General features: G+C 52.3%; 1 protein-coding gene across 1 annotated transcript in view; it reads right to left on the bottom strand.

The window, feature by feature from the left end:
- Positions 1-15099, bottom strand: part of SEMA5B (semaphorin 5B) — an 80659-nt gene extending 65560 nt beyond the window's left edge. Inside the window, exon 1 of the mRNA XM_011229116.3 lies at positions 14375-15099. The gene's annotated coding sequence lies outside the window, so the exon portion shown is untranslated. The remainder of the gene's footprint in view (positions 1-14374) is intronic.
- Between the last annotated feature and the right edge of the window lie 9451 nt (positions 15100-24550).

The following is a 24550-nucleotide window of genomic DNA, read 5'->3' on the forward strand; positions in this document are numbered from 1 at the left end:
CTGTGTCCTGGGGGCTCTGGTGTGGAGGCAGCAACAGCAGACGGGGAGCCTGCCAGCTAGTCCTGACCCAGTTGGGGATCCACAGCAGCTCGTGCAGACAGACACGGGAGACAGATGGCAAGATTTGTGCCCGCACCAGCTCTGGCACTAACCTAAGGGATGAACCCCTGAACCTCCCCTAACCCCGCTCGGACCCTAGAATGTCCCTCTCTCTCCAGCGTGAGTCAGTGTACGTGCTCGGCCTCTCATGAGCCGATGAGATCATGGCTCAGGAATCCCTGTGCAGTTGGTCGGCCCTGAAAAGAACCACTCACTCAGCTGGGGAAGCGAGCAGCTGAATGCTCACAGGCCAGCGGGGGAGGCAGGGTGCCGGGCCGCAGGATTGCAGCCTCCCCAACACCAGCCAGCCAGCATTCTTCCTCTCCCGCAGAAAGGAGGAAAATCGATCCAGGACAGTAGAAGCCCATTATAACACAGCTTGTTTTCTAATGGACTCCCATAAACCATGGGTCAAAGTTATGTCCCTGAAAACCTAACAGCTAAGTAGGAAACAGCCTGGGAGTGGAGGAAATCAGGCAGACAGAAACTCGGTGGTTGATTAGCCTGTCTCCCAATACCAGCTTCGCAGAGTAACATGAGTTCGGGGAATGCAGGCCTCGGCCACATGGTCCAGAGTGAAGCTCTGTGGGGTACAGAGGAAGGACAGGGCTCCTTTCTAGAAGACTAATTCCCCCTCGGCACTCCACGGAGTGTGTATGTACTCCATAAATGTATGATCAGCTCAACGGGGCAAAGGGTGATGGAAAGAACAGGGCAGGAGGGGAGGCTGATGACGGTTCCTCCTTCCAGGTCCCTTTGGCACCTGTTACTGCGTCCTGCGGCTCCCGGCTGCTATGTCTGCCCCTTTCCCGTGATCTCAAAGCCACCTTGCTCCGTCACCCCCAGTCATCTTGCCCCCCCTCCCGTGCTTTTGACTTCTGCACGCCCTGTGATTGCATAGTGGCTAGGAGTGAGGGTTCAGAGGGAGACGTGGGATGCAGGGAACATCTTGAAAAGAAAGGATAATGGGCTGGGACTCTACCGACCAGAACAGGAATGAAATATCAATCGAATGGGGGGGGCAATCAAAAATCTTCAAGTCTCTGAAAGGCTGTCACATAGAGGGGATGGCCAGAGAGAGCCATTGCTTTGAGGGCAAAACAAGGCAAAGAGATTGTAAGAAAAATCGGAACTGGAGTCATGGGGCAGATCCAGCTCTCCGAGGGCACTCAGGGGTGTCTCCAGGGGGAAATGCCACTCCACCTGACACAGACCTCAGAAGCTGGCCCCGCCACCATTATGGCTTGTCATCCATGAACGTCTCCGTGCTCTCCCTGAGTCTATTCCTGTAATTTAGTTTATGCCACCTCTGGGGGCTGTAAGTTCATAAACGCTCACCGCCCGCCATGTAAACAGCACTTGCTCATGCTTGCGCTAAAGCTGCCTTTGCCAGATCCTCGTTCTGATTTGGGGACTTGGAGATCAAGTTCATAGGTCAGCTCAGCCACAGCGTTAAGGGGAGGGCATTCACCGTGGGGACGGCCTCCACCTCATGATTTTCTTCCTGTCCCGGAGTCCTGGTAGACTAAGTCTCACCTCGGAAAGACAATCCCTTCAAGAAGGAGCAACGGGCTACGTGCCCAAGTTTTGTCGAGGGCAGAACCAAATGTCGCGCTGTTTCCAGCACCGTCACTGTAACCCCTGGCTGTCTGGCTGGTCTTTTTGTCCAAAGCAGTATGTCAGTCTAAAACCTTTAGGAGAGTGTTTCCAACAGCTTCTTACATTGGCTGGGCTATGTCAGGCCCCTGGCAACTCCCGATCGGGGACATGACTTTATTTGTTTTTCCCTAAATGTAGAGCCTTACACATTTGGGGTAAAGTGAAGCTGACACTGTTTGGGGCCACACACACCAGCTGACCCGACATTTCATCACTTGGAAGCTTCTGATGTCATCGACATTTTCTCGGGGACTCTGCCTTTGGCTTCCCCCATGCAAAAAAGTATCATTTCCTTCTGTTTTGTTAGGCCAGTCTCTGACTCATGCATGACACAAATCCCTCCTGTCCCAGCGTGACTTACTGTGGTGTGGATCTGAAGGACCCGAGGGAGGTCTCCCTGTCTCCAGGGGTGTGGGATGCCGGGCGGGGCCATGGTGAATGCAGTCCCACCTTCTCTGAAGAGCTTCAAGGCCAGAGCAAGGTGGAACATTCTAGCTAGCAGGGCTCTTCCCAGGAGCAGGGCAATGGCTCAAAGTATTATACATTTTTTGTCGTGGTGAAATAGACATAACACAAATTTACCATTTTAACCATTTTTATGTCTATAGTGGCAGTAAGTACATTCACATTGCTACCACCACCACCAACTATCTCCAGAACTTTCTTCATCTTCTCTAACTGAAGCTCCGTACCCATAAACACTGACTCCTCATACCCTCCTCTCTCACAGCCCCTAGTCACCATCATTCTCCTTTCTGTCTCCATGAATGGAACTACTCTAGAAACTTCATATCAGTGGAATCCTACAACATTTGTGCCTTTGTTACTGGCTTATTTCACTCAGCATCATGTCCTCCAGACTCATCCATGCTGTGGCATGTCTCACCAATTCTTTTTTCCTAAGTTCGCTCTATGCCCAATGTGGGGCTTGAACTCATGACCCAAGATCAAGAGTCGTGTGCTCTACCAACTGAGCCAACCAGGTGCCCCCTCATCAAAATATTTTTAAGGCATGTCAGCAGGTGGCACTTTGGGGGCATGGTGACGTAAGAAGGGGCCCGATTACCAGAGTGGCACCCGTAAATATGGACATGAGCACATACTTAGCTCCTGTGGGTCCATGCATGCAAATGCAAGTGTGCTTGCACACTCCATGTGACCTCCACAAACTGAGAAGGCTGCCTTCTTGCCCTTTCGGAGATGTTCTCAGACCTCATTGTGCATTAGAGACACATGACGAGCTGGTCACAATGTCGGTCTCAGGCTCCACACTTTGGGAGACACACAGTCATGGGAACTGCTCCGTGTGCAACAAAAGGAGGCCTTCACCCCAGCCCAAGCTCATGTGTAGACAGCTTGCTTTGGATGGCTTCTTGTGAAAACCAACAGGCAAGGGCTCTGTCAGGAAATCACGGCACCATGTTTTGGACAGCAGGCCTGCCCTACGACAGTCAGCTCTAACTTGCTACACCCCTTCCGGGGGAGGTTCCCGTTCTCTCTACTCAAGTAACCTCAGGACAGACAGCACATGCCGATGGCAAGGCAGGGTTCCATGGGTTCCGCAGGGAGGACAGAGTAAACAAGAAGTTCCAGGGTGTCTGGGTGGAATGAGACTAGAACACCAAGGCTGTCACACAGGTAAAGCTTGACATGAGCCATAAGAGAGGCACATCAGCCCCTGGTTTTCTGAGCAGAGAGACAGAACACTTTTGGAGCAGGGACAGCTCCTCGGAAGAGGCGGCACTGGAGAGCAACAGAATCCTGACAGCAGGTACAGAAGAGACAGGAACTGAGGTGTGGCTTTGGCAGTCAGCCGGGATCCAGCGTGATATGAAAGGATGGAAAGACTCTGAGTCAGAATTCTGGGTACAATTCCAAGTGATTTGCATTTAACCACGTGACTGTGGCAAGTCACCAGGCCATGCAGGCTGTTCTTCCTAATGTCAGGAGCATGGCTGGAATGATGGGAGAGGAGGCTGGGACCATGCTATGGGAGGCCTTAGGTGCACTCACTTTAGGGAGAAGCTGGGAGCTATTCAATGTCCTAGAGGAGAGACTCATACTCCACATTTTTTAGCGATGGGCTTGGCGGGGGTAGGTGGAGGGGGATGGGGAAGGTGTTCCTCTTGACCAGTGCCCTCCTGTGAGATTGGCCTGGTTAGCCTAACACCTCCAATCTCTTCTTCATTTCCCACTTTGGGGATTCCCTCCAATGAGTGCATAATCCCTGGAAGAGGGTTTCCTCTGGCTTCTGGGAGGACTTACAGCCCCCTCCCAGCATCCGTTCACAAAATCATGAAATGTGAACTCTAAATAATTTATAAACATGTTAAATAAGACAGCTTCTAGCCTTGATCCCTGGGGAGCTCGCTGTTAATACTTCCCTCATTTAACATCAGCCTGAGCCAGACATCATTAGGAAGGGAAATCTCCTCTCTCTCTTTTAAAAATCATGTAGCTTAAATGGTTTGGGATTATTTGCTGCTTTGAATCATTCTTACCACTGCTCCCTCCCATTACGGGGATAATTAAGAATTGACTATGGTTGGCAAAAAGCATTCGACAGCCAACTTTTCATTTGGTTTTTCAAGTGCCCCCACCATCCCTGCCTGCCCCCAGTCCTCCTTTTCTTGTCCCTGCAGCCTTGCAGCCCCGCTCCCCGGTGCTCCCCCCACTCAGGTCTGCTGCCTGTAAACACACTTGGGGCCCCATGGAAACCACACACTGAATGGAGGGAAAGCAGGGAGGCCATTCACTTTCCTCTTATTCCACTGCCCCATTTCCTCCAGGCACCTTGCCTGGTGTTCCTTGGGCCTGGAGCCAGAGTGTGTTTGTTCGGCTGCCCTGGTCACCCGGGAATGGGGTGGGCTCAGATCCCAGGCCTGTCCCCCAGCTGGTCATTCTTTCTTTCAAGAGTCACTCTCTCTGATGGGCAGGATTAGAGGCTTCAGGAGGAAGAGCATGCCTCTGATCACAGAAGAAGGGGTCGCGACACCAGGCGACCTCTGAGACCAGCCAGACAGGGCACTGTGGGCTGAAGTGCCACCTGTGTCCATTTCCCCCACCACAGAGCCTCCTCAATGTCCTGCTGACATTTGTGCTTTTGTTACTGGCTTATTGTCATTATTGGCAATAATGGGGTACCCAGCCAGCCTAGCCCTTTCAGGACAGCCCCAGGACTGGGGTGATCTCTATTTCCCTGTTCCCAACCAGAACCACATCTCAGTCACTGCACGGATTTTCTTTCTCTTTCTAGCCCCGTGCCACTGATCTCTAGTATTCTAAATTCTTTATGCAGTCTAACTTTAATCTTTCCTGTTGTAGGTTCAATGAATTATGGGTTGTTCTGGGTTCAGGAAGCTGAGGCCTCCGCTCTTTTGTATAATAAATCATCATGGAAACAAAAACAAACCATAAAGACACACAGGTAGTCAAGCTACCTTTTTGGGGAGATTGAGATTGGAATGCAGAGAAGCTTCTGGAGTGTGGGGCACCTGGGTGGCTCCATCGTTTAGCGTCTGCCTTTGGCTCAGATCATGATCCCAGCGTCCTGGGATTGAGCCCTCCGTCAGGCTCCTCTGCTAGGAGCCTGCTTCTTCCTCTCCCACTCCCCCTGCCTGTGTTCCCTCACTCGCTGGCTGTCCCTCTCTCTGTCAAATAAATAAATAAAATCTTAAAAAAAAAAAAAAGAAGAAGCAGCAGCTTCTGGAGTGGTTGCCAGTGTTCCCTTTCTCCACCTGGGTGGTGGTGTGAGGCACAAACCTTTGTATAACCTGCTACTAAAACATCTACGTTGTGGTTTTTTTTATTTGTTTTATAATATCTCGACTAAAGTTAAAAGGAAAAAATAAATCGTCCTAGTGTTAAAAATAATCAGTCATTTGAGTCATTCTTCAGGCCCGCCTCCCCATGAGCCCCTCTTTGGGGTGGAAAACCCCAACTTCTTTAGCATGTCCTCCAAGGTTCAGACCCCTCGCACCATGTGGTTGGCCAAATCCTGTGACATTTGTCTCATGGGAACCTTTCAGGCGAGGTGCTGCTGGCCTACTGAAAAGGACAGAGAGCGGGCACCTCCCCGAACTTCCAGAACAGGTCATTCGACTGTTTTGTGCTGGTTCACTAATCAATATAGGGAGTTAGAATGTGGCCTGAAACTGCCTTTCCTGGCAACCTGGTAGTGAGGTGTGAAGGGGGCCCATAGCCCTCACTTACCCTTAAAGGGTGGAAGTACTCAAGTTGACCAAAAAGAACCTAAGACTCAGGCAGTTCATCTCAGCCCAGCATCTCATAACTGCTCAATAAATGATTCCCCCATTACCACCGCTGTGAAGAAGGGAGGGGAGCTGGGAGCATGGTGCATGAAGGGAAAAGAGAAAGGAGATCAGAGAAGCAAAGGCAGGTCACCTTCAGGGTTTGGCCCTAGAAAGACACTAATTCAACAGCCTCTGAAGTGGTCCTGCCATGAAGAGAGGTAAATACCAAACACCGGGCGGGGCGGATAGAAGCCACCCTTACCATCCTGCAGTGTTCTGCGTCAGACAGTTTGCCCGTAATTCTCCAACTAACCTTCCCGCCTCCCTTCTCACTGGCTGCCTCCCCCAGCGTGGCCCCCATAGGCTCATTCACATAGGGTCATCCTCCCGGTATCAGAAGCTGCAAATGTTGGTCCAAGGGCTCAGAGTGGGCCGTCCTCTGGGGTCTGCCTGCCCAACCTTGCCACACCCACAGCTAATGAAGATGCCTGGCAAAGTGCTTGGAGATCCTCACTTCCATCACGGCCAGGGGACAGGCACGTTGTTAGGAAGCTGTCTGGGTTTGCCTTCTTTGTCCCTTGTCAGTTGGGGCTGCCAATCTTTCCATGTCTTTTTTTTTTTTTTTAGATTTTATTTATTTATTTGAGAGAGAAAGAGAGAGCATGAGCTGGGGGGAGGGGTGGAGACAGCGGGAGAGGGAGAAGCAGATTCTCTGCTGAGCAAGGAGCCTGATGCAGGGCTTGATCCCAGAACCCTGAGATCATGACCTGAGCCCAAGGCAGATGCTTAACCGACTGAGCCACCAGGCGCCCCCTGTCCATGTCTCTTATGTCCATCTGCGGTCTTCGGTTTGGGCCCGTGTCTTCATCTCTTTGTTCTCTCCCTCTCTGACACTCTGGGGTTCCCCTGCTCCAACCAAAAGCCATGGTAGAATTCTGAATGCATCCTAAATGCTTTTTGTTAAGAATAATGACAAAGGACACTACAGAGGAGGAACGAGGAAGGTAGACTTCATTCTAAATTTGCTCAACACAGGAGATTCCCCAGGGACAAGAATGAAAATGTGAAGGCCTAGAAGAAACACATAAGGGGGAAAAAATAATCCCCCCCCTCAGCCGTTTGGCCCCAAGGACTTCTTTGAAACAGATTATTTCAAATATACCTCTGGATTCTAAAAGTTTTTCAGAATGAATAAAGTGTTGAGGATGGAGTAATTGTATGTTTCCAAACCGTTTCTAAAAATTATGCAGTAAGATTTTATGTTAAACAAACTACATCAGTCTTTTCATCTGGATACAATGATATAATGTTTGACATTCCTTTCTAAATGACCTCCAGAAAAATCAATTGTTCCTGGGAATCCAAATACATTTCCACTTATAAGTACAGAGGAAAGGAAAATAAATTGCTTTAATCAAGCATGGGAAAAATTTATCCTCAGCAGCTCAAATTGTTGTGAAACCCCTGCATCCAGGATTCAGAGGCAGATCCATGGGCAGGCGGCGGGGGGACTGGCCACAGCACCTAACCGAGCCACGAAAACACGCCTCAGCTACTCATGCTGCAGGCAGTGAGCATCGCTGGGGGCCTGAGTCTAGGGAAAGCTGGGGGAGAGGTGTCCCAAGCAAATCCCTCCAACATGCTCCAGTCTGCCCCCCACTCTCTTACTACACATGACAGACATGGAGCCACCCTTGGAAAAACATGGTGCAGATCAAGAGATAAATTAACAGGTGAAAAAGGAGAGATGCTTATCTCAATCCAGGGGAATCTTCAGTTTCCAGGACTCTGGGAAGACCATAAAAGTAAAGTGCTGGAAGGATCAAGAATGACTCAAGGTGAGGGCTCAGAGAATCAGGCTGCTTAGAGAAAGTTCTGTGGAGCAAATTGTGTCCAGTGAGATTGGAAGGTCTCCCTCTTCTTTTTTCCGCAATTCCCTTCCTGAAAATAAGTGCTTTTCTGTTTCTCCCAGCAGCAAGTCCGGAAAACACAATACTGTCCTCTGTCTTGTTCTAAGTGTGTTGTAGATGGAGTCTTCTGTTCAAGGTTTTACTATTTCTTAAAAAGCGATCAGAAGAGAAGAGGTGCCAGGCTTCTGAAAGGGTGGGGGCTTTTACCACAGGAAACTTGGAATTATTAGCAAGATAGACGGTGGGAATTTGCCATACCCAACAAGCTCATTTTATTTTTAAAAAAATCAATTATCTACAACCATTTTGATGTTTCAAAACAAAGGAACATCAGATTTTGTGAAAATCACCAAAAGAAAGTTTTATATGTATGTTCATTTTCTTTCTAATATTTACAAAAGCATACCATCTCTTTCCCCGTGCCTCCCACATTTCTGAGAAGGTTTACATCCAAAATAAGACACTCCTGGCGCTCCCCAGAAAGCAGGAGAGGCAGGGTGGGGCACTGGGAGGTGAGGCCGGTCCAGACACAAGTGTGCACGCGTGGGCACCTTTGTGTGTCGGTCCTCTTCCACACTCCCCATCCCACACCTCCCCTGCAAACGGTGGACAGAATGGAAACAAGGGACACACACACACACACACACACACACACACACACACACACAGGGGCATCCACTCAGCCAGGAAAACACTCTCAGCTGAGGTTAACCCCCATAACCCTGCATTCGCTCTGCCCTCTTCGAGAAAGAGATTTGGAATTCCTTCCCCAACTTTGCTTCACTTTCCATGAGAATGGGGATGTTTCTGCATAAAACATGAGTGTGGGAGGGCAGGAGCTGAAGGCCTGGGGGAGCCTTGGGGAGCTGGGGGGAGTGGGCAGGGAGAACAGAGCAGTGGGGGAAGGGAAGGGAGGCTGTTTTCTCAGGCTGCATTTCTTGCAGGCTCCTTGGAGACCAGAGAAAGGCCGGGAAAGGTCTCAGCTGGGGCCAGGCCCGCTCACAGAACCAGCGCAAAGTGGGATGCTGAGCGTGACCCGATGGAGCCCGACCAGCGGGGGTTTGAGGACCTCCAGGAAGCTGATGCCAGCTGTCTGCACCAAGGAAGGAGAGAGGCTTTGGGCAAGGGGAAAGGCCTGCAGGGGGAGGGAGGAAGCCCGTATTAAACGCTGAGGACGGTGGCACGGCCCCCCTGCTAGACTGTTGGTTCACAGAGGGCAGGAACAAAGGTTCTATGTCTTTTGGTATCATCACAGAATCCAGTCTAGCGCCAGACCTTTTCCCGAGCTGTTTTGTGAATGACTGCATGTGGCCAGACAGGATTCGTAGGCTGTTATCAGCACCCCAGCAAGTAGGATTTAGGGGTCTGCAAGAGGTCTTCTCACCGGCAAACCAGTTATTAGTATTGCTTGAATTAACTCAGCAACGGGCTAAATGCCAGCAGCGGGAGAGAGATGTTAGGGCATTCTGCTCCTCTGGGGAGAGAGGCGTTATTAAAGTCACTGGGGCAGGCCTGTGTGCACAGCTGTGGGGGGCGCATGGACAGGATCCGAGCGGGGCGTCCTGGGAGGGGAGCGGCGGCGGCGGTTCTCAGGGCCGCGGCCCACGCTGCAGATGCCCTGTTATTGTTCACCAGACTGTGGCTCACCTCTGCGGGCCCTCCCTAAAGACACTGGGATGGAAACCACCTTAAGTCCTTTCTGGAAAGAACGTAGGGTGTAAATAGTGGGCTTTGTTTTGATTTGATTTGTTTTGGTTTGTTTTTTTGTAATTTTGAGAATTTGATGACACCCTTGGGATAACTGGCTGTGCTCCAGAATGTGGCTACCGGATTTTTGCAAGTCACTAGTTATTGCAAGGTGGGAAATGATGAGCTGAGCCATAGAACTGCAGATGGAGAGGGGCCCAAAGTGTTCTAGAGTTGCGGTCCTCAAACAGGAGGTGCGTCAGCATCACCCAGAGGGTGTGGGAACACAGGTTGCTGGGCCCCAACCTCAAGTTTCTGATTCAGTGGCCTGGGGGGCGGGGGCTGAGAATCTGCATTCCTACCAAGCACGCAGGTGCTGCTGATGCTGCTGGTCTGAGAAACACGCAGTGAGGATCCCCGTTCGATCTAGAACAGCCCTTCATTTTACATATGAGGAATGAGCATCGGGGTTTTAATGGTAGAACCAGGTACTAACAGCTTCTTTCCTGGAGCCCTTCCCCCCATGGAACAGGAGAATGTGGAGGTGAGCTGAAGGAGAGGAAAAACACCAGACACAGTTAAAATCTAACGCACCTCCTCTCTATCCTCCATGTGTTCAGGTTGGTTCTACAGAAACACCAGCCACGTGGGTCCCACGGGAGGGTCTGAATGGGCAAGTGGGGAGGAAGGGACAGTCCCAAAACTGGACAGGCAGACAACAGAAGGGGGGGAAGGGCAGGGAGGGAGTGAACAGATTGTGGAAAGCAATTAACTGAGAGCAGAGAATCGAAGGGCACCGAGGAGCCTTCCACCAGCCCTGGGGGGCAGAGATTAACAAGCCCCTTTAGGACCTGGCAGTTTGGGAACAGCTCCACCGCATCCAGCTGTGACTTGACCCCGCATCTCAGTTATCTCCCCAGCAGGCTTGGGGTGGGGCCTGGAAAGCTCTGCTGGGAGAAGAGCCAAAAACCCAATTAATCTGGACCTCGAGTGGGCTCACACAGCTGTGTGCGGGCCACCACATCTCAGTCAGCCTCCATCCTCCCCCTGGCTGTGAGCTCCGTGAAGCCGGAGTGGGGTCACCTGGCGCAGGGCTGGCAAGCACTCCATAAAAGTGGGATAAAGAAATGGATGCCACGATGAATGTCGCCTCCTGCTCCCAGAGAGGTGGGCTCAGCCCTCAGTATACTTCCTCAAGAGGAATCACACGTGCTTAAGTTTTCAGTGTCGCTCCCAGGCTGGGGCTGGCCAGCAGCGTTCCTGTTGCTGCCTGGCATGGTACGGGCAGGAGTCCCCTTCCACATACCCTCTCTACATCTCTCTCCTTGCTCCCCGTGGGAAAAACATCTTTTTGCCTCTGACCAGCACCTAGCACACGTTCTGACAGAGGCTGACAGAGCCTGACCACTACTCAGGGGACAGGGCTGGGAATCCGTGACCCTCTCAGAAGCTTCTCATGACCACGCATCCAGTTCCCAGGCTCAGAGCCCTGCCATTTCCCAGCAGCCACCCAGAGGCAGCGGGTGGGCCAGGGAGGCTGGGTTAGGGTTCCTGCCTAATGCTGCCAGGGAGCACTGGTATGGAGAAGGGTCACATGTGCAGAGCTGTACCATGACTTTCCCCTGTAAGCTGACCCTGAAATGGCCCACCAAGACCCCAGGAAGTCTTCCTGGTTTGTGCTGCGTCTCACATACATATGCGTGTGCCCTCTGCGGGAGCAACGAGTGCTTCTGTCCTTCTGAGTGACCTCTCTGTCCCTGTTCCTCAGTGGATGAGTTTCATGGAAGTCCTGGAAATTTCACAAACCCAGGCCTGGCCCTGCCCGCCGGCCCTGTGCTCCTCTATGACCAGCCAGCTCAGAACAGAACAGAATAGAACCCGGCTCCGTCTTAGGACCACGACACTGCAAACCTCAGAGCATTACTACACACTACAGGTTCAAAAGCTGCAGATCACAGAGCTCTTTATTGCCCCCAAACTCCCCATATAATCAGATTTCTCTCCCCTTCTCTGAAGCCCATCAAGCTTTTCAAAGAAAACTGGCTCGCTGAGGGAATGGGGCCAGGAAAAGGGAAGGTCAAAGTCTCCCAAAGAGTTGCTGGGGAACACAGTCCTTGCAGCTGGGTGGAGACCGTGGAGACTCAGGCATAAGGACGATGCACTGTGGCTCATCTGGGGAGACTAGAGATGCCAGGCAGCACCGTGCGGCCACCGCCGCATCCCCACAGTCTAGACGCCCTTCGTTGGGAGCCTGTAAACTTACCCACCAGAATGGAGCATCATTAGGAGACATACTCCGCCGCAAATGGATCACACGAGGCATTGCAAAGCCCAGCAGGCTGATTAGGTGATGATTTGCTGGTTTGTGCCACCTGAAGCACTTCTCTGCTCCACCCACAAATTAGAATTTGGTCACAATTTCTCTGCAACATGGGGCTTTCTGTAAGTCCCTCCTCTGTCCTGGGGATAAGAGAGTCTACCGTCCAACTCTGAAGAAATTTTTCAGCAGAGTACACGGGAGGCATGGAGAAAAAGGGCTGGCACCTGCTTACTCAAGGAGGAAGGAAGGACACTCCTTAGCCAACTTCTCTACCTGCCCCCCAAAGTCACTGTCAGCAAAAAGGTCCACGGGTTTCACACACACACACACACACACACACACACACCATGCTGCTTCCCACCCACATTATAGGTCCTGAAATATCTCTTCCTTCAGGAAGTCCTCCTGGATTGATAAGAGAAAGACCACCGTGACCCCGCAGAGATTCTGATAAACAAGAAACTCAGGAGCCTTCTTCTCCCCTTGTCTGTTCTTCCTCAGAAATAATTTGCCTAGAAGGATGAAACTTAATCCAAACACAGCACAGAATCCTTTGGATTGGTTTGTTTCTTTACTGGTACATAACAGCACATCCATCCCACTCTGCAAGTTCCCCAAGGCAGAGCTCACCTCCACATCCTTCATTCAGTACAGGATCCAGAAGCTGCAAGCAAGTGCGTGTGCATATATGTGTGCACGTGTGTGCGCATTCACGCTTGCCCTGGGGATGGAACCTATCCTGGCTCTCATGCCACTTTTGGCTTTTGGGCAAATGTCAGGAAGAAATGGTGGTATCCTGCAGTGAGATTTTCTTTCCCAGATCTCATCCCCCGCAGAGGGAAGGCCCTACCCTTCCAGCCCCTCCTGAGCCTCACCGCAATGCTCCCATTAGGAAGATCTGGAAGTTGGTGGAGACGGGGGTGGGGGGGGGCTAGATGTGATTCTCAGCCCAGACTGGGTGGGAATATAAGCGAGATCACTCAAGCCCAGAGCCCAGGCGTCTGTATTCCCAGGCCAGAGATGGCTGCACTCCACTTTGCCACGCTGGATCCACTCCCATAAGGCCAAAGACGAGCACATAGCAGGAGCAACATTAACCTGAACCAGCAGTTCTCAATGGGTGTAATTCTGTCCCCGGGGCAACATTTGGTAATGTCTAGAGATATTTTTGCTTGTCACAAATGAGGGTGCTCCCGGTGGGTAGAGCCCAAGGACACTGCTAAACACCCTACAAGGCACAGGATTGTCCCCCAACCCCATCACGAATTATCCAGCCCCAAATGCCAATGGCTCCACCACTGAGAAACCCCCCCCTAACCGTGCACTGCTGCCCCAGCCCCGTGCTGTGATTTTGGAATCAGGAGATCAGAATTCTCAAATGAGTCAAAACCACTGTTCTCCAGCTATGCCTTGGATTTTCGACAGGCCCCGAAGGATCGGGGTATAATGGGACGAGGGCTACAGAGTCATCTCCCCACCATCCTCCAGAAAGTTGGAGATGGTCCCCAAAGGGACCTCAGAAGTCATCGTGTCCAAACACATTCACTGTATGAAACTCACGCAGATATAAGCAAAGACTGAGTGGAAAACGTGACCACTGACACATTTGGAAGGCTGGAAAGTGGGCATTTGACTGTGGAGTCCAAAGAGACAGTTGAGGGCCCATGTAGGAATATAAGAAGTATGACATCATGCAGCATGGGGCGGCCTCCCAGACCTCCTTATTCCCAGAGGCGGCCCACACTGAAAACCTACCCATAACCGGCAGGGGTAGACAGCGAATGGAGCTATAGCAGAGAGCCCCTGGGTCCCCAGGCTGCATCTCTCCAGCCTCACTGTGTCTCATTTGGCACATTCGAGGTGGAGACCTGCCCCTGTCCCAGTGCCCTGTGCTGGTAGTCCTGGCAGCAATCCAGCCCTCAGCAGCCCACCAGCAGCCCAGCGTCCAAGTGAGCAGGGAGAACTGAAGGGCCCTCTCCAATGGCCCCAGGGTGGTGATGTCAGGGTGGGAGGAGACAGTGAGCCACAGCGCAGAAAAGAAGAGGGGAACCTCACTCAGCCCTTCAACCAGCAGGGGCTGGGCAGCAAGAGCACAAGTTGACCCCAAAGCCTCAAACACCTGTGAGGAGCGGGCATTCGGGGGTGGCCATCCCAGCACACACCCTCAGGCACATCTCTACCCAACCAGGAGAGGGAATCAGTGAGAGAGGCTTCTCCTTCCAGGGCTCCCTTAGTCCTAAGAAAAACACTTGCGACCCCAGGTGCGTGACACCTCACGTCCTTACCCCAGGTTGGCCCTGCTCCCTAGATTTTCCACCCCACCCAGCTGGCATGAGGTGAGGCAAATGAATGTCTCTTCTCTGAAAATAAAGCTGCAGAGCTAGCCACCGTGACTCATGTGGGCATGTCCAGTGAACATGAAAAGGGACATCTGTCCAAGTACTCACCACTAGCAGCTCAGCCGTGGACACTCAAGACCCAAACACGGTACAGGCAGGAGAGCGATCCTGGGGAAGCGGCACCATGAGCCCGGCAGCCCGGCTGTCTGTGGGAGCCCGGGCGAGCAGCCACGCTCCTGCTTCTCGCCCCCAGCGCTGGCACTCAGGACCCTAGCCCCAGCCCGGGGGCGGACCCAGGGTCACAGGCAAGCCCAGCTCCGGCTCTCTGAGAGGGGCTGAGGGCTCCCTTGGGATGAGGAAGGGCCAGGGCTTGAGTCCCTGCTAGTGTTTCTCAGTCCAGGGGACCAAGGCTGCTGCCACTGCTTTCAGAAATATTTGCTGGTAAAAGCAACCCGGGCTTCTGTGCTCAGGTTAGCAAGAAAACACCTCGGTCCCGCCTGGGGGCTCCGGCAGCCTGGTCTGGCCACAGCGAAAGCAGATCACAACGCAGCAGCCTGCCTGAGTGGCTCCGATTGTCCCTCACACTGCTAAGCCTTGCTCCCAGCATCAGACAAAAGCGCTGGAAACAGCTTGCAGCCCCAGCCCCAGCCGGCGACACCAATCGCCAGCTCCCAGGCTGTCCTCCCGGCCACCCCACCGAGGGCTGGCTCTGTCTCCTGAGTTTCTTCAAAGGCGCCTAAGGATGGTTTAGGATGGTTTATCTTCATGGAGTAGACTGCTCATCCAGAAATACTCCAACTTTGGCTGGACCAGAAGCAGTGGTGTGATGCTTACGGAGACAGAGAAAGAGAGACCTGTGAGACTTTGTGTGTGTGTGTGTGTGTGTGTGTGTGTGTGTGTGTGTGTGTCTGCGCTCATGTGTGTGTCTGTGTGGGGGTGTGCATGTGAGCAGGAGTGTGAGAGGCAGGGTGTGTGCTTCTTCCTGGGGTGTCTGTCCCTCTCTCTCCTCCTGGATTTTGAGCCGGAGGGCGTGTGTGGGGGATGGGTGGTGAGAGACACAGATTCCAGAACAGGCAGAGACACCATCCCCCTTCCCGCCCCGCAGGGTGATAATGCCACCCCTCTAGCTCCCCGCCGCCTCCACAGCTGCTGCCGTCAGCAGTCAGCTTCCTCTGCCGCACACTCTCGGGTAACAACTTCGGAGGAAGCAGTGTTCCACAAAGTCAGCGGCGCAGTCTCTCCTGTTTCCAGCCCAGGTCCTTTTCTGTCCCCATTTTGGTCATTGGCCTCTCTGCTCCCATCTCGATGCCCATGCTCCCGAAGATGGAGAGCCTAGACACCTCCCCCATCTGCTCCCATCACAGAGCCACATCCCTCTTCACCTCCCGGGGGTCCTGGGCTAAGGAAGAAGCAGCCAGCCATCGTGGAACTTCCCGTCAGGGAAAATGCGGAAGCTGGTAACCGGGTGAAGGGCCTGGAGTAGGATGAGTGCTTTGGAGAAAGACCACCAGTGTGCCACCCCAGACCTAAAGGGCATGAGCTTGACCACGCAAGCTGACCTCCTGGGCAACTGCCTGGGCTCAGGAGTGAGGCACCTTGAAAACTTATTAGTTTTGTGACCTTGAGCAAACTGCCGAATCTCTGACATTCGACGTCCCTGCATGAAAACTGGGAATGTTAAGATCTACTTTATGGGACTGTTGTGAGGAGTCAACGAGATAAAATACAAGGTGCTTCCCTCAGGAAAGCCCGGCCCCTGGTTTTCTTCATCTGTGGAATCCTGAGATGGCTGTGGTGGCTCCTACGACGGGAAGGTCTCCAGGTGGGCTGACTAGAGAAGGGCTCGGCTCTAAGACACTAAGCGAGGCGAGTACAAGGAGCAGGAGCCGGCATGTGGATGTGGAGAGGGGAGGCTGAAGGGCGGAGTGTTGGAAAAGTGAGCCCAGCAAAGGAGGCAGAAGAGAAAAAGGAGCAACCGTGCTGGAGAACAGGACCCATAGGAATCGTAGGAGGGAAACCGGCACAGCTGGTGGTGTTGGTGGTGGAGACAGCCGCCTGCCCAGAATGAATGTTAGCCTGGGGTTTTCTGGAGAAGAATCCAGAGAGTGAGGCAGAGGGTGGCTGGATCAGCACCAATAATCAGAAGCAAAAACGGACAGGGGCTCCTGGCGGACTCAGCTGGTGGAGCCCGCGACTCTTGATCTCAGAGTTGTGAGTCTGAGCCACATGTTGGGTGTAGAGATTGCTTAAATAAATAAATAAATCTTATAAAAAGAAGCAGCCGCAGCCAAAATGGACAAAGTAAAGCCTAAATAGAAGAGAGCCAACTTTACCAGATTCTCCCAGAAAACCCTCAATAGTCACCAATGCCCACAGGGATGATATGGGGGCCACAACCAAAGGGTCTGGGCTGTAATCAGGGGGTGGCCACAGAGGTCTTACTTCACACCTGAAGTGGGTTTGCCTAGGCTACACATGGCTTACATCCCGAAGCCCCTTCTGGCAGAGGAAAAGCTAAGAGAGCATGGCACCCAAGCTCAAGAGATACACCTGACTCTGTTGGACAACACTTCTAGGCCATGAATGCTCAGGCCGCACCTCAAAAAAGGCAGCCCGGTATCATGGAGCAATGGGGGACCCAAGCGGTTTGGGCTCCAGTCCAAATTCTGCCAGCAGCTGGCCAGGGTACTGGCCTTCTCTGGCCCTCTGTAGCTTCCTCTTCCAAATGAGACCAGATCTGTGGCCTTCAAACTTTGTTTTCAGCAGCAGAACCCATTCTTCAAAAGAAAACTTATCTAGAACAGCTTTATCTAAATCAGACAGAAGCAGAGTTACCCTGGAAGCTCTCCTCTCTCAGCAACTCTCAAGGCAGCTCGGAGAAACCCCAGAGCTCCCAGAACACAGCGCGAAACTACAGCACTAGCTGTCCCTGGAGGCCTTTCACCCTTCTGACACCAAGGCTTTTTATTCCTGGGGAAGTTACGTAGCTACCAGCCAGGATGGGCACCAGCTCGAGGGCCCAGGGTGAGAGGGTCCCAAGAAAGGGAACAGGCTACCCCCTCGGAGCACCCGCTGGGGCCGCAGGCCCTGCAGGAGAGGCTCCTGGAGGTGGAAGCTGAGGCTACAGATGGCAGAGGGGAGGCCAGCCTGGTTCCAGGCTCCAGGGTGATAAATGTACTACACAGAGAGGCCAGATGGAGGCCCCCGCCTTTGGCACTGTGGCTCCTCCAGGAAACACTGGGCTGCTTTTCATACCCTGGATTGTTGCGGGCTCCCGCTCTCCCCAGCTCAGCCAAATCATAAATCTAGCCTGCCAGGGGAGCTGGCTGCCCTGACCCCGGCCCTGTGCTTCCCCCGTCTTGGCCTCGCCTCATGCCAAGATGGAGATCCGGACACAAGCAGCAGAAGGAGGGACCGTGGGTGGAGCTGGGCCGCATGGACTGAAGGTCCTGTCTTGGCTTGGCTTTCCAGGATCCCTTCATCCAGATTTTTCTCTTTTTGCCTCTCGAATCACTGCCTCGGGCTTTTACCACGCCCCCCTCACACCAGCCTCCTCAGTCAAGAGTTTCAAGTCTGACAGAAACTGGGGAGTTCCACGACACCTCGCAGCCCGAGTCTGCCTTCTCCCTTCCCCGAGCCTTCCTGCGGGGCTCTTCTCACCCAGGCAAAGGCTCCTCAGCGGCAGAGGCAGACACAGCCCACGACAGGCAGCCGCGCATTCCCCGTCGCCCAGAGGGAACACTCACGGTGTCACCAAGGCAAGGTCTCACGTCTTCCTTGGTCCACCTTTGGTTATTTCTTTCCCGCTCCCCACCCCTCTCCTCTACCCACATCCCCAGGAAAGAAAAGGTTCATAAAGGCTCTCCCCTGCTCCCCGCCCCCAGCCTTCCCAGCCTCTCTCCTCGGCGCTTCCGACTGCGAATTCAGCGTGTTCATTTGTGTGGTACCTTATGGTCCGTAACCCGCTTGTTTTACCCTCGGGTCCCCAGTGCCATGTTTCGGGTGTGGAAGGCACGGCTCAGAGCTCTGACTCAACCTCCGAGCTCCGTGTGATGCTCACTTTATCATGGCTTGCTTCTCCTCCCTTCTGTCCCCACCCTCCTCTCTTCTCCCCTTTCTTTCTGGTATTCTTCTCAATCCTTCTTCTGTCCCCCTCCCAAACACCTCCTCTAGACCACCTGAGCTCAGAGCAGGTGGGGACCTCAGGACCATCTCCCCCCATCCCCTGGTTTACAGATGAGGAGACTGAGCCCACGTTACCTGGCTGGGTCCCCAGACTTCTTCCCTATCTCCGCCAGGGCACGTGGGTGCCTGTGGGAGGCTGAGAGGGGTGATGGATTTCTTACGTCCTCCTGATTTTATTACTTGAAGCATTTCTAGGGCAGGACGCAGACAAATGCTTGCTGGCGTACGCCCTCCCTCCCTCCCTCTGCAGCAAAGACTGCATCTCTGCATAATGCTCGCACCGATTTCCCTCAGAAGGGAAAGGTCAAGGTCTTGTGTCTCTGCAGTCAAAGTCATCAGCGGCAACTTGGAGAAGTTCATCTGCTTGCTCCTTGCTTCCACTCCCGGGCCAGGAGACCCTGCCCCTCCCCACACCACACAGAGGGGTTTCTTATTGTTTGTCTCCCCGGGACAGAGATCCTCCCCACCTCTGTGGCTCACGTTTTCTCATCCTCACACCCCCACTTTAGGGCATTCCTCCCTTAGATGCAACCTCAGGGGGTCAGCAAACACCGTCTGAGCACTTCATGCTGGGGACTGCCATGCTGGGCTCGATGGCGGCGTGGCTGTGCCCAGCTCTCAGCCACAAGGCCACGTTCTGACAAGAACTGTGGAGACTCCCAGGAGGCCTCTTAGCACAGACTGGACATCCTCACCCCTCACACACACCTGGTCTTTCCCACTCCCAGGGCCAGTCCTCAACGCCATATCCACGTGGCTTGTGGACCCTCAGAGTACCCTCCGTAGGGAGGCCAGTAGAATTAGCCTGCCAAGCAGGACAAGCTAGCCTGGTAAGGTAGAAGGGGCATGGGCTTTGGAACGAAGAGGCTTGAGCTGAATCCTGATTATCACTTACTAGCAACTTAACCTCACCTTGAGTGAGTCACTCCTCTGAGCCTCCATTTCTCATCTGTTAAATGGGGGAGATAAAAGTTCCAAGCTTATCTATTTCACCAGGTGTAGGAGGATTAAACAAGATGATGCAGGTGAACGTGTTCTGGAAATGGATGTAAAGCAGAAGTACAATTCCCCAGATCTGCAGAGCTGCCAATATTCCGTTCTATCCACATGGCTCCAAGCCTACCCTGAGAGGTGACTCATTTTGTTTTAGGACAGTGCCACCTAGCTTCCTCTATGTGTGGCTTTGTTCCTGACTCCTGGCCTCCCCCAGTCCCCAGGTAGGAGCTCGTGGCTCTAGGCTCCCTCTTCCCAAGGGCTCCATTAGGTGAAAACACAATCCAAGTCTCATCCACTCAACTCATTACAAGAAGTGGATAGATTTACTTCTGAGGCCTTCATTATCACCTAATTGTGTTCCCACTAAAAACTCATTAATTAGCTATTCTAAAGCTGTCAGCACATTTAAATAGACTTGTAAACTTACAAACTTTCAGAGTTGGACGAGAACTTTGGCAAGTTTAATCTGTTCAACCCCCTTATGAAGAGGGTGAGGCCCAGAGAGGTTAAGTGACTCAACCAAGGTCACACAGCAGGCTAGTGATAGAATCAGGGCTCAAAACCCAAGCCATTGAGTTCCAGCCCAAAGACCCTCCTTCCCACTACACCACTTTTCTAAAGGAAAGCAATGCCACCCCTCAGCTCTCTCAGCTATCCTTTTCCCAAAGGAGTGATTCTGGATTGAGGTATGACCCCAACTGGAAGAAAATATAAACCTGGAATTTTAAATGATGATACATGTACCTGAGCCCAGTGGTGATCAGCTGTAACATGCGAATGGGCCTCGTGCTTACTGGGAGTGGAGGCGGCAGTGGTCCTCCCCTTCCTGGACAAGAGCAATCACAGACACGGGACCTATGGAGCTAGAGGCTGGCTCTGTGGATGCCACAGGGGCAAGTCATATGCAGAGTCTTGGTCCCCAGCTGGATATCCTGACTCATGGCTCTGGAGTGGGGCCCAAAACTCTGCATTTTAGGTACCACAGCCTAATAGAGGTACTAAAAAAGAAACAGTACCGAACATATACAACAGCTGTGGACACAGGAAAAGAGAAATACAGTAGAAGTGGACCTCCAATGAAAGGATCAGAGGAGCAGCTCTCCAGAATGATCCAATGGAGTGAGGGCAGGAGGGAGGAGCTGGACGGGGAGCAGAGTCGAGGAAGCGCAGGTTCCTGGGCGCGGCTCAGGTCCAGGACCCTGGGAAATTGCCCATACCTGGAGCCCAGGTTCTCAGTCCTGGTGGCCAGGGGCCCAGCTGTTTATGAGGCGAGTGTCTGCCAGGACCACAGTTTCGACCTGAGGCCAAGGGGTGGTCCTGGAGGCCCAGGCAGGAGGAGCGAACGCCTCTCTGGCACTCATAATGCATGGGCTGTCCTAAGTCTTTCTGTGTAGTGACACATCGAATTCTACTTAAACTCTGTGACGATGGGGCACGGTGATCACTCCGCGCTACAATGAGCAAGCAGGCTAGAAAAGTGGTCACAGGGCCGGGAGAGGCCGAGCAGGCACTCACACCTCTGATTCCGCTGCACCGCCTCGTGCATCCGGAGAGAAGAGCAGAAGCTCATCACTCAGCCTGGAGAGCACGGTGCCTCTCAGTGGAGGAGCCTAGGGCATGTTTTGAGGGATATGCCTTCCCGATGCCCTGCAGAGACTTAGCATCCCTGGCTTCTGCCACCAGATGACAAGAGAGTTCCTAAGTCACCCTGTCAACAGAAACAGCCCCACACTTCCAGACACCTGTGTGGTGAGTGGGTCCACCCCAGGAGCAGCTCCTGAGGTGGGAAATGAAGGCTGCTGTGGGGAGATGCACTGACTCCCAGAGTCTTGGCTCCCTCTGCGGGGAGCTATGGTGACAAAGGAGCTGGCTGAACCACAGGGCGGGGGTGCCTGGGAGGACCAGGGTGGAGTTGGTCTCCAAGAGCCCCCTCAATGCTCAGGGTCCTGGGCTGCTGCAGGAGGGGTAGGCAAGGGTGATGCTGGTATGGAAAGGGAGAGAAGGGGAAGAAGCCGTAAAGACACGGAGGCTTGAAAGGGAAACCCCAGGTGAGTGTGAGTGTGGGATTCCCTCAACTGTCTTCCCTTGACCCCAGCATCTCATTCTCTCACACAGAGGCTCAGACTGGCCGCAGCCCTCAGCATCTCAGAGGGTGACCTTTTCCGCAGAGGCCAGGGTAGCAGCAGGACTATCGTGGAGAAAAAGAGAAATGAGTCTGAGAACCCAAGCCACTGAATTTGGAGAAGAAATATTCCTCCACCACCATTTTTAAAAAATATTTATTTATTTATTTGAGGGGGTGGGGAGGAGCAGAGGGCGAGGGAGAGAATCTTTAGCAGGCTTCTCGCTGAGCTCGGAGCCCCACATGGGGCTCAATGCCACGTGGGGCTCAAACCCAGGCTCCACTGGGGGCTTGCCACAGGGCGGGGCTTGCTGTCACAACCCTGAGATCATGACCCCGAGATCATGACCTGACCCAAAATCAAGAGTCGGACACTTAACCGACGGAGCCATCCAGGCCCCCCAGCCCCCTCAGCCACCCACTACCCGGTCATTTTTTTAAGTATGGCTGGTGGCGGCAGAAAATTCACAAAGAGCTGTAGCAGCCCTGTCATTAGGGAACCCCTCCACCTCATCCTCAGAGGTGACATCAGAGCAGGGGACCTTCAAATCTTTCTCTCCTAGTATTCAATACACTAACCGCATGGCCTGCATCTCTGCATTTCCCATTGCTCCCCCCTTCAGGGCTCCTGGGGACCAGACACCCAGACTGATTCTGTAATGTCCTGAGGAATGCATTCAGACATTTTATTTTATTTTATTTTATTTTTTAAGATTTTATTTTATTTACTTGACAGAGAGAGACAGCGAGAGAGGGAACACAAGCAAGGGGAGTGTGAGAGGGAGAAGCAGGCTTCCTGCCAAGCAGGGAGCCCGATGCAGGGCTCGATCCCAGGACCCTGGGATCATGACCTGAGCCAAAGGCAGACGCTTAATGGCTGAGCCACCCAGGTGCCCCAGCATTCAGACATTTTAAACTATGTCCACGCCCACTCATCCCCTTAAAACCCCAGGCTTCGCGAGTCCCGAATTCAGTCTCACAGTGAGTGGCCAGGCAAGGTACGCAGAGGCGGAGGGAGGAAGCACGGATAATCCATAAAGTAGAACTCAAAGAGGCCATGACATTCCTCAGGTGTTTATTGGGTAAGGCATTCCTTTGAAAACTCTAAAATTCTATAGGCTAAGGTAAATGCTAGACACTGTGCATTATACAAGATAACGTAAAACATCATCCTTGCCCCACAGGAAACAAGGCATTCACACAATGTCATTTTTGAAATAATGTCAAAATAAGTGTTCTACACAATAATTTCTATTGATGTTTGGAAGTGAAGCAGAGATCCGCTCGCCGTAACCAAAGGGACAGGAATGAGAACAGGCTATGCACCCCAGCGTGGCAAGCATCGTCAGAGAGGCCCTGGCAGAAGTTCAAGTGCAGGAAAACAAAAATGGGTTAGGTCCATGGAGCGATGGGAAATGAGAAGGGAAGAGGCCATACGAGAGCATCATTTGGGGGGCTCTGGGCTGGGTTCAGGCAGACAGGCATCAAAGGAGGGATGTAGTGGAGATCGCTTTTAGCTCTTCAATGAACCTTGCGCACTGTATACAGAAGGAACCCATCACTGCTTTGATATACACGGGGGACGGCATTCCCCCAGCAGCAGACCCACCTCACAACTCCCAAATGCCTTTGTGTGGGTCACCATTGTGACGCATGTCCAGAGCAGGAAACCCTCAAGTTTCATGATGGCATTTTCAGCTGCAAACTTACAAGAGCAGACAGAGGCAAACTCCTGCTTCTCTTCCACTGGGAAGAGCAGCCCAAATTGAAGAGTAAGCACCAATTAGCTAGGTGAGAAGCTCAAGCTGTGAATCTTGAAGAGCTTTAAGCTGATGGCAAATTGCAATTCTTGGGGTGGCAGTGGGAGGTAGAGACAGTGCCATCCTGAAGACCTGACCCGCAGTGGCTGATCACGACATTATTTATGTCTCTTAGCGACCACAGGAGCACCCATTTAGGCGAAGTCTTGCGAGAGAGGCTCCTTTTTAAGCCCAGGGTGATTTGTTCTCGAAGGAAGTGCTTTGGATGCCACTTCAAAATTAAATTTGTTAAGAACTAATTATAAAATTAAGCTTCAAGTAAACCCACTGACCTTTGGTTTTCTTATCTGTAAAAGGGGGATGATCCAGGCCCTATTTCCTGAGATAAAGCTGATGTGGTGGTTTGTAAGCTGGAGAGCACAACGAAGAAATTACTAATGTTAAGAGTTTGTGGCATGTCTTTAACGTTGTCATCAACTTGGTAGGTAAAGAGCCACAAGCTCACACGAGCGCCCACAGGAGGAGAAGGCACCCTGCAGATATATGCGGACTGCTGAGTTTACGTCGATTTAAAAGTATTTTGAATGTCTAGTAAGGGCAAGGCCCTGTGAAGAGTACTGGGGATACAACGGTGAACAAGAAGCAGTCACGAGCCACCCGGACAAACTCGGGAAGAAATAAGAGCCTCAAAATCAACACAGAGAAGAACCAAACTTCTGAGACACCAGAACAGAGGGACAAAGTGCACGCACTACAGTCTCCAGGCTTCGCCTAGAACCCACTCACTTTTATTTCATGCATTTGATGTTAATCCATTGGTATGCTTTCCATTGCAAGTAACCCAAAACCCTACTTAATGCAAAGGGGCTGAAACCAAAGCAAATATAATAATCCACATGAGAGGAGGTGTAGACATTCCAAAAAAGCCACCCAGCTCACAGTTCTTTCCCGTTTTTCCACTATGCCAGCCTCTGTCATTCCACGTCCCACTCTAACATTCCCCAGGAAGTTTTTTTTCCCAAAGAAAGTTCTGAAAGTTACAGTTTGGCTGCCAAGAGCAATCAAGGCTGTGCGTCTCTTCATTTCTATCTTTGGAGAATGACTTCCTGTGGCCCTCTGTTGCTAGTGAGGAAGAACTTTCTCGGAAATCAGCAGAGAACCTCTCCTCAAACCCCATTAGTCGAAATTGTGTCATGTGTCCATTTATGACCCTACCACTAA

The sequence above is a fragment of the Ailuropoda melanoleuca genome, chromosome 1 (genome assembly GCF_002007445.2).
Source record: "Ailuropoda melanoleuca isolate Jingjing chromosome 1, ASM200744v2, whole genome shotgun sequence".
NCBI lineage: Eukaryota > Metazoa > Chordata > Mammalia > Carnivora > Ursidae > Ailuropoda > Ailuropoda melanoleuca.